The following is a 9,603-nucleotide window of genomic DNA, read 5'->3' on the forward strand; positions in this document are numbered from 1 at the left end:
AAAAGTCTGAGCAAATGCTAAAAATGACGAGCAAAGCTGGAGCACACAGTTCCTGATCTCAGGACTTGATACAGTGCTGCATAACCAACTCAGCAAGGAACCCAGCAGAAATAAACATAAAGAAAACTTGCATACATCATATGTAATGGTAAAAGTAAAATGCTGCGGATCCCCGAGAGGCTGCAATGGCAGAAACGCTGCAGGCCCCCAAGTGGTGGCAGTGGGTAGTGGGTCCCAGAGCAGCCACTCCCAGGCAAGGAACAGCATGGTGGTTGAGAGACCTCAATGGGACAGCCAGTCTCACAAGGAGAGACAAGCAGGTGGGCACACATGAAAAACCATGCCCCAGGTCTCTGAAGGCTGCTGGGCCCAGGCAGGGAGCCATGCAGCACAAGAGACAGAGACATGGATAGACACTCCATGCAGAGTGAGGTTGGGTATTTATTTAGTGGGTGATGGGAGGGAAAGGGAGAGGGGGTGAAGAGAGAAGGGGGAAGAGCAGAGAGAAATAGAGCGAGGGGAAGGGGAGAAGTGGGAAGAATGGATTGAGGCAGAAGCTGCCTCTTCAAAGGAGAGATGGAAAAGAGAAGAGACTCAGGCTGGAAGCTGAAGATCAGCTTGCTTTGGTGGGTGGTGAGTGAGTGGGCTTGGCTTGTCTCTTAAAGGGACACATGGTCCAGCTATTTTTGGATATCGTGCAGATATTCAAAGAGAAAATATGACTCTTTCCACAAATCCTGCTGGGCAAATTACAGCCATGTGTACAAAGAATCCGAGCCTCACCTTGTACCATTGACAAAACACAACTCAAAACTGACCTATGACCTGTATTCTTGGAAGAAAATGGGGAGAAAGCTTGGGGATACTGGATTCAGCAGCAATGATCTTTTTGATTGATGTCAGGGTCAGAGACAATAGTTAAAAGACTAGTTGTGCTTCATGGAATTTTTTTTTAATTTTGTGCACTGAAAACAATAGCAATGAAATAAACAGGCAGCCTGTAGAACTGAAGACATTTTGAAAATTATAGATCTGATCCAAGATTATTATCCAGTATGTACAGAAAGCTCTTAGCATTCAACAACTGATGCAAAACTAAGCAAACAACGTGGACATGGGTATTCAAAGAGATACTTGAAGCACAGAGAAGGTAATATCCGTATTTGTTTGGGGAATTCAAATCAAAAGTACACTGGACGAATCTGTTACATGGCATAGGATGATTACTATAAAAAGCAAGAGAAAAAAGAAAATGAAAAGTGCAGGAAAAAATATGGAAACAACTGCAACTCCTGTGTGCTGTTCGAAGGACTGTAAAATGATAACATTGCCATGGAAACAGCATGGCATTTCATCAGAAAATTAGAAAAAGGATTATTGTGTCATCAGTAGTTACATTTGTCAGTAGACTGCAAATGAGCTGGAGACCCAGACTCAGAGATATTTATAATGCATATCTATATCTGCATTATATGCATACTAGAAAGCCCTCAAAACCCAAGCATGCAGGAATTGATAAAAGAACACACACAAAAGCTATCTCCCTGGATGGGAAAAAGACAAGGATGGCCAACACCGCTTCTCATACGCAACTTTATTGAGGGTCTGTAAGCAGGGCATTCCTTGCATTTAAAACTAAAAGAACAGCACTTACTTCCAGGGGCAATAATTTGGCATTGGATAACCAGTTAGTGTGCTCTTTCCTCCCGAAGATCATTCCTTCTGCTCCCAGCATTCCTTAGCTGCAGGTGGTTTTGGGTAGAGAGGAAACCTCCTGAGCTCTCCCCTGTCCACATCAGCATGTCCCTTGTCCTTGTTCAGCTGGGGCTGAATCAGTCCTTGGTGAGACTTTATGGGTGTAGCTTCTGATATTCCTAGGAGACAAAATATCACAGCAAACTTTTGCTTCTCTGGTTTTCATAGATATGGACATACACATACATAATTGGATGTGACAATAATTAATGGAAAAAGAGGCCATGAATTTGAAAAAGAGCAAGAGGGATAATTGGAAGGATATAGAGGGAGGAAAGGGAAGGAAAATGGTGTTAACTTTATTATACACTTCAGAAATAAAAGAAATAATTTTAAAAAGATAACATGTTACAAGTGTAGTGGCACATGTAATCCACACTTGGGAATCTGTCACCAAGAATGGGTGACACAAGTGAAGGCTAGCAAGGGTGCACAGCGCAAGCCTCCCTAGAATGAGCACATGCTGGCCAGCAAGGGTGCACAGTGCAAGCCTACCTAGAATGAGCACGTGCTAGCCAGCACGGCTGCACAGTGCAAGCCTCCCTAGAATGAGCACGTGCTAGCTAGCACGGGCTTCATGGTGCAAGCCTCCCTAGAATGAGCACGTGCTAGCTAGTGCGGGCTTCATGGTGCAAGCCTCCCTAGAATGAGTGCATGCTGGCCAGTATGGGCTGGAAGGTGGAACCCTCCCTGAGAATGACTGTGTGCTGACTAGTTTTATCAAACTTGACACAAGCTAAAGTCATTGGAGAGGAGGAAGCCTCAATTGAGAAAATGCGTACACAATGTCTGTTTGAAGGGCATGTTCTTAACTAGTTATCCATGTAAGAGGACCCAGCCCATTGTGGGTGGGGACACCTTGGGCTGGTGGTCATGGACTCTATCAGACGCCATCCACTAAGCAGCACTCCTACATGGCATCTGTATCAGCTCTTACCTCCAGGTTTCCAGCCAGTTTGAGTTTCTGCCATGGCTTCTCTTAATGGACTGTGACTTGTAAGCAGAAAGAAAAAACAAAAACAAACAAAAAAAAACAACAAAAAAAACCTTTCCTCCCAAGTTGCTTTTTGGCCATGGTGTTCTATTGCAGCAATAATAACCCCAATTAAAACACAATGATAAGCATGAATTGCTTCAATTTTTTTTAAAAAAGTCAAAATTAGTAAAAATGACTCATTGAAAAAGTTACTAAGAGATACTTACTTTTAGCTGTGAGACACTGGTGAGTACTGGCTCCAAATTATAAACATGAGTTACTTGTTTATTTGGATTTTTATTTAAAACTAAAAAAAAAAGGAAGGAAGAAAACCACTGAAGTTTATTTTCATAGTGAGGAAAAAATGCAGCATACTTATAGTAGGTAATGTAATAAAGAGAGAAAAGCAGAGTTCCCTATTTGTGCGTCCTCCAATCCCAGGACCTAGGCTAGGCTTCCCCAGAGTTCGTGTAAGCACTGCAGTCCAATAAGATGTACAGGGCTCGGTACAGTGACAAAAAAATTCAGGAGTAACATATTAGTTTTCCTGGGTTTAATAACTATAAAACGTTTTCACCGATTTTCAACTCAGAAATCCATCTTGTTCTGTTCTTCACCCATTGTACCCCAGTGACTTGGACGGAAGGGGCTCATCCAGGTTAGCTGGGGGATTTAGTGACGGAAAAGGCGAGATCCCCCTATCTAAAGACAGTTGTACGGTGTAAGCATGTATTTACAGAAGGGCATAGTGCATAGGCAGAGATTAGAATAAGTGGAAAAGTAAAGGTCATGTAACAGACATTTCTGAGACTAGAGTCATGAGCATAAAAGACAAATGCACACTTCTAGGTGCAGAATATGCCTACTTAAGTTCATATACCATGCTGGCAGTGGCTGTGCACGCCTTTAATCCCAACACACAACAACCCCTCTGTGGGGCTGTGTTGATTAACTCCCAGGAAAAGGTAATTTTCTGCCTCCTGCAGTCTCTCAATTGTGCTCATCAGGAGCTGCCCTGGAAAAGACCAGAAAAGACAAAAGTAAATCTCTAAATCTCCTTCTCTTTTAGTGTTAGCCTCGGCCCTCTCAAGTTCTTTCTCTCTCAGGTTTTCTCTCTCAAGTTCTGTCTGTCTGTCTGTCTGTCTGTCTGTCTGTCTGTCTCTCTCTCTCTCTCTCTCTCTCTCTCTGTCTCTCTCTCTCTCTCTCTCTCTCTCTCTCTCTCTCTCTCTGTCTCTCTCTCTCTCTCTCTCTCTCTGTCTCTCTCTCTGTCTCTCTGTCTCTCTGTCTCTCTCTCTGTTCTCTCTCTCTCTCTCTCTCTCTCTCTCTCTCTCTCTCTCTCTCACACACACACACACACACACACACACACTGATGAATCCTCCTAAAAGAAAGGTATGATTTGAAACACCTATGATACATTTTAGCTATCTTCAACTAGGTAAAACTGAGAAATTGTAGCACCAGGTTTGGCTGTGTTTGTCTGTGTGCGTGTGTGTGTGTGTGTGTCTGTGTGTGTGTCTGTGTGTGTGTGTCTGTGTGTGTGTGATGCAATCATGTCGCTTAGAATGAAAATGTTCATAAAAGCTCCAATACAGAAAGAACCTTTTCAGTTTCAGCAGGTTCCATTTATTAATTGTCGATCTCAATGTTTTTGTTACTGGTGCTCTATTCAGGAAGTTGTTTCCTATCCTAATGTGTTCAATGCTATTTTCTACTTTTTCTTCTATCAGGTTCAGTGCAACTGGATTTATTTTGAGGCCTTTGATCCACTTGGACTTGAGTTTTATGCAGGACAATAGATATGGATCTATTTGCATTCTTCTACATGCAGTTAGACCAGCATGACTTATTGAAGATACTTTTTTTTTTCCATTGTATAATTTTGGCTACTTTGTCAAAAAATGTGTTCAGAGGTGTGTGGATTTGCATTGGGGTTTTCAATTTGATGCTATTGATCTACCTTTCTGCTTTTATGTCAATACCAAGTTGTTTTTATTACTGTAACTCTGTAGTAGAGCTTAAAATCAGGGACGCTGGTACCTCTGGATGTTCCTTTATTGTACAGGATTGTTTTAGTTTTCCTGGGTTTTTTGTTTTTCCATATGAAGTTGAGCATTGTTCTTTCAAGGTCTGTAAAGAATTGCTTTGGAGTTTTAATGGGGATTGCAGTGAACCTATAGACTGCATTTGGTTAGATAGCCATTTTTATTATGCTAATCCTACTACATGAGCATGGGAGATATTTCCATCTTCTGATATCTTCTCCAGATTTTTTCCTCAAAGACTTGATGTCTTTGTCATGCAGGTCTTCATTTGTTTGGTTAGAGCTATGCAAAGATTTTCTTTTTTGTGGCTATCCTGAAATGTATTACTTCCCTTATTTCTTTCTCAGTCTGCTTATTGATTGTATATAGGAGGGCTACTGATGTTTTTAGTTGATTTTGTTCCCAACCATGTTACTGAAAAGGTTCTGTAAGGCAAAGGACACTATCAGCAGGACAGAATGACAGTGTACACATTGGGAAAAGATCTAAATGACCCCACATCTGACCAAAGGCTGATCTCCAAAATATGTAACGAACTCAAGAAACTATACATCAAAAAATGAATAATCCCACTTTAAAATGGAGTACAGATATAAACAGAGAACCTCCAACTCAAGAATCTAAAATGGCTGAGATACTGTTAAAGAACCGCTTAATATCCCTAGTCATCAGGGAAATGCAAGTCAAAAGGACTCTGAGATACCATCTTACACCTCTCAGAATGATTAAAATCAAAAACACAAGTGACAGCTTATGCTGGAGAAGATGTGAAGGAAGGGGGACATTCATTGCTGGTGCGAGTGCAAACTTTCGTGGCCACTTTGATAATCAATATGGCAGTCTCTCAGAAAATTGGAAATCAATCTATCTCAAGACCCACTATACCAATCTTGGACATATACCCAAAGGATCTTCAATTAATTATACCACAAGGATACTTGCTCAACTATGTCTATAACATTATTCATAATAGCAAGAACCTGGAAACAACCTTGATGTCTTTTAAGCAAAAAATAGATTTAAAAAAAAATGAGGTTCATTTATACAATGGAGTATTACTTAGCTGTTAAAAACAATGACATCAGGAAATTTGAAGTCAAATGGATAGAGCTAGAAAAAAAACATCCTGAATAAGGTAACCCAACCCCAGAAAGACAAACATGGTATGTACTCACTCATAAGTGGATATTAGCTATAAAGTAAAGGATAACTAGGCTACAATCCACAGTCACAGAGAGGCTGGGTGAGAAGGAGGGTGCAAAGAGAGATGGATGGATTTTCCTGGGTAGGGGAAATAGAAGAGATCTCCAGGGTAGACTGGGGGCAGGTGGGGATGGGAACAGGAGAGCTCAGGTTAGGGTATGTATAGAGGGGAGAGTACTAAAGAGAAGTCTTGATATGAGGGGCAGTTTGAGGTTAGTCAGAAACCTGCAGCAAAGGAAACTTTCAAGAATCCACAAGGACGACCCCAGCTAAGACTCCTAGCAATAGTGGATAAGTAGCCTGAACTGTCTGTCCTCTGTAATCAAATTGGTTATTACCCCAATAGTCATCAGAGAGCCTTAATGTAGTAACTGATGGAAACAGATGCAGAGACCCACAGCCAAGCTATGACCGAGCTCAGGAAATTTTGTTAAAGAGACAGAGGAAGGATTTTATGAGCCAGAGAAGGGGAGGGTCAAGGTAATTACAAGGGAACCTACAGGTATAACTAACCCATATACACCTATACATATATACATATATGCACATAAACATAAACATATATATATATATATATATATATATATATACACACACACACACACACATATGTATGTATATCAGTTGTGCAGCTTGGTCCACCTGTGGGACTCTTAGCAGTGGGACCAGAACATGTCCCTAATGCTTTGGCTAGCACCTGGGAACCTATTCCTCACACTGGGTTGCCTTACCCACCCCTTAATACAGGAGAGGAACTAAGTCCTAACTCAACTTGATGGGCCAAGCTTTGTTGACACCTATGGGAAGGCTGCTTCTTTCCAAACAGAAACAGAGGAGGAGTGGATGGAGGGAGCACAGATGGGAGGTTGGGGAGGGAATGGGAGAAGAAGGATGGGAATCTGCAGTCAGGAGGTAAAATAAATGAATTTTTTTTAAAAGAAAAAAAAGATTCCAGTACCAGTCCAAACAAAATCTACTTTTGAGTCAGTGTTGTCCAAGAGACTCCAAAACAACACAGGCTGTCACTACTGCACTTTGTTGCCCCCAGAGGTTGAAGGTGAGCTCCTATTGCTGAGGACAGCGTGCACGGAGGACACAGGAATTGGAGCACTCAAGCTGGGTCTTATCTAAAAGAGTACTCCCTGGGGACTGTCATGCCAGAAAATGCTATGCAAGCCTCAAAGGGAGAGAAGTACCCAAAAGTTCTGACCAACTGTGATGCTTATGAAACACAATAATGACCAGAATGGCAAGATATGCCCTAAGGTGAAATAGTGGCATGGTATTAGATGTCTGTCTAATTGGACACACTCACAAAGGGGGAAGTCATATTTGGTACTATAAGCTTTGCCAACCACTGAGGGCTAGTGAGGTCACCGATCACAGAGAAGAGTCTGCTGTCACTGTTTCATTAACCACTGGAATTACTAACTGCATTCTAAAAATTACCCTCATGCCAACAGGTAAGTATAATTCGCACCCGTTGTGAAAGAAGCTTCTCTTTGTATCAGACAGAGACCATTACAGAAATCCGCATCCAATCAAAGTGCAGAGACCTGAGTGGGCAGTGCCCAGCCCCAACAGATACATCTATATGCAACTGTATATAATTCTGTATACAATATCATTATACAATCCCTACACCTAATGCCAGGAAACAGCTTGGAAAAGGGGACAGAGAGATTGTAAGTGTAAGAGTCAGAACACCAGGGAGTCTCTGTAAGACTTTGTCTCCTGGAAATGACAAGGAAGCCGCACCTGTGATAACTCAGCAATGTGACTTTCTAAGCAAAATGTCCTCAAAGGCAACATCAATAGGCATGCTAATGAGGAAGGGACAAATCCCAAGGAACACATGTAGACAAAGAACTAGAGGCAACTAATGACTACCTAGAGGGAGAATTGATCTTTGCCAGGAATGAACCATCTAATTGGATTCCAATACCAAGTGATCAACCTTGAAAGCATGTGTGTGTATGTGTGTTTGTGTGTGTGTGCATGCACGCATGTGCATGTGTATAGATGGATGCTATAAAGTAGTCTCACATGAGCTCAGTACTGAGTATAATAAAGGGTTCTTTATTTGGGGGTAGACGACTCACAGATCATAGTCCTCTGCACAGGAACCGAATTCAGCAGCAGCAAAGAGAAAGACAGAGGCCACAAACCTTACAGCTGCATTTATAGTATAAGAGACTATGCCCAAGAAGGTTGGTATTGGCTGAAGGAGTTACCACAACACGTGTGCATGTGTGTGCATGTGCGTACATGTGCATGTACGTATGCGTGTGTGCACACACTGATAATAGAAGAAAACATGTCCTGAATTTGAAAGGGATTGAGCAGCGAGATGTGGTAGGTAGAAGGAAAGTGAGAGGAATTGATTGGTGAGAAAAAAGGAAAGGAAAATGATGCAATTGTAATTTTAAAAATGTTTTAAAGGTAATAACTTTGGGAAAAGAGGGAAGGTTGACCTCTCCTCCACTTACTAGTCAAACTATCCTGGGTTACATAGTGAGACTTCCTGAACTCCAATAACCTCATCCACAAGAGGGAAAGACATCTAACACAATGACTTTGAGGACACTACAGCAAAACCAAGTACAAAGAGCACAGGATAAACATGTGTGCAATTAAACAATTTTTACAATTATTAATTGGAAAAACTTTCCTGACAAGGAATGTCATTAACAAAATCTAACCCTCCAAAATATCTTCATATGTTGTCAAAATTTTATGTTGTCTAAAAATGACCAAGAAGATAAACACAGCTCTTTAGATGAAAATCCACCAAAATGCAACCTTGGGTATTAGGGCATTCTTTCATTCTTCTGTTTGTTCATGTGTTGAGCATGCATTTCTCCAATGCCTGCTGTGTGCTATGTAGGTTTGTAGATCTCCAATCCCCGAAGTGCCTGGACCCACTTTGCTGTTTTTGACCTGTCATTGCATTTAAGACAGAAATTCCAGTAACTTCTGGGATTTCACATACCAAGATCAAGAAATCAACTCCATGTCCACTCCCAACTTGGCTCTTCTTTTAAGGAACTATGTTAGTTGTTTTGAAGGCAAATAAACACTGATTGCCCTTTGCTTTTCTATATGACAGCTTTCCTGTCTTATGAAATCTGCTATGTAACAGATATCTCTGCAAAACCAAGCCCATCCTTCTGCTTCTCCGTGTCCTCCACGACATGGCAGGCAGATGACAAACTGACTCTTGCTCCAGGTTGATCACAGATAGCAAACACTGAGGCATCTCAGTTCAGCTGTCAAAGAAATGCCCGACCTAAGTTATGATTCTACCTTACAGACGGTGCTGTTACCAATGGTTGAAACAAGAAATAGCCATCTAAAAAATGTTGCCTTATTTTCTGTAAAATGTAGGTTGAAGACACTATCCATCACTTTTACTCAGCATCTACACAGTGAATTTCCCCTAGAATTTAGGGATAGGAGAGCATTTATCTCACTAAATAAACTTTTATATTTTTTATAATCTGGCAAAGGGGTAGTGCATGCTAGATGAGATGATGACTTTGAGCCCAAATGCATTCAGGCTAGAGGCCTAGCCCCGACTTACCTGAAATGAAAAGGTGTTTAACTTTTTTAGGTTTTGCTTTT

Source organism: Microtus pennsylvanicus, chromosome 16 (assembly GCF_037038515.1).
Source record: "Microtus pennsylvanicus isolate mMicPen1 chromosome 16, mMicPen1.hap1, whole genome shotgun sequence".
NCBI lineage: Eukaryota > Metazoa > Chordata > Mammalia > Rodentia > Cricetidae > Microtus > Microtus pennsylvanicus.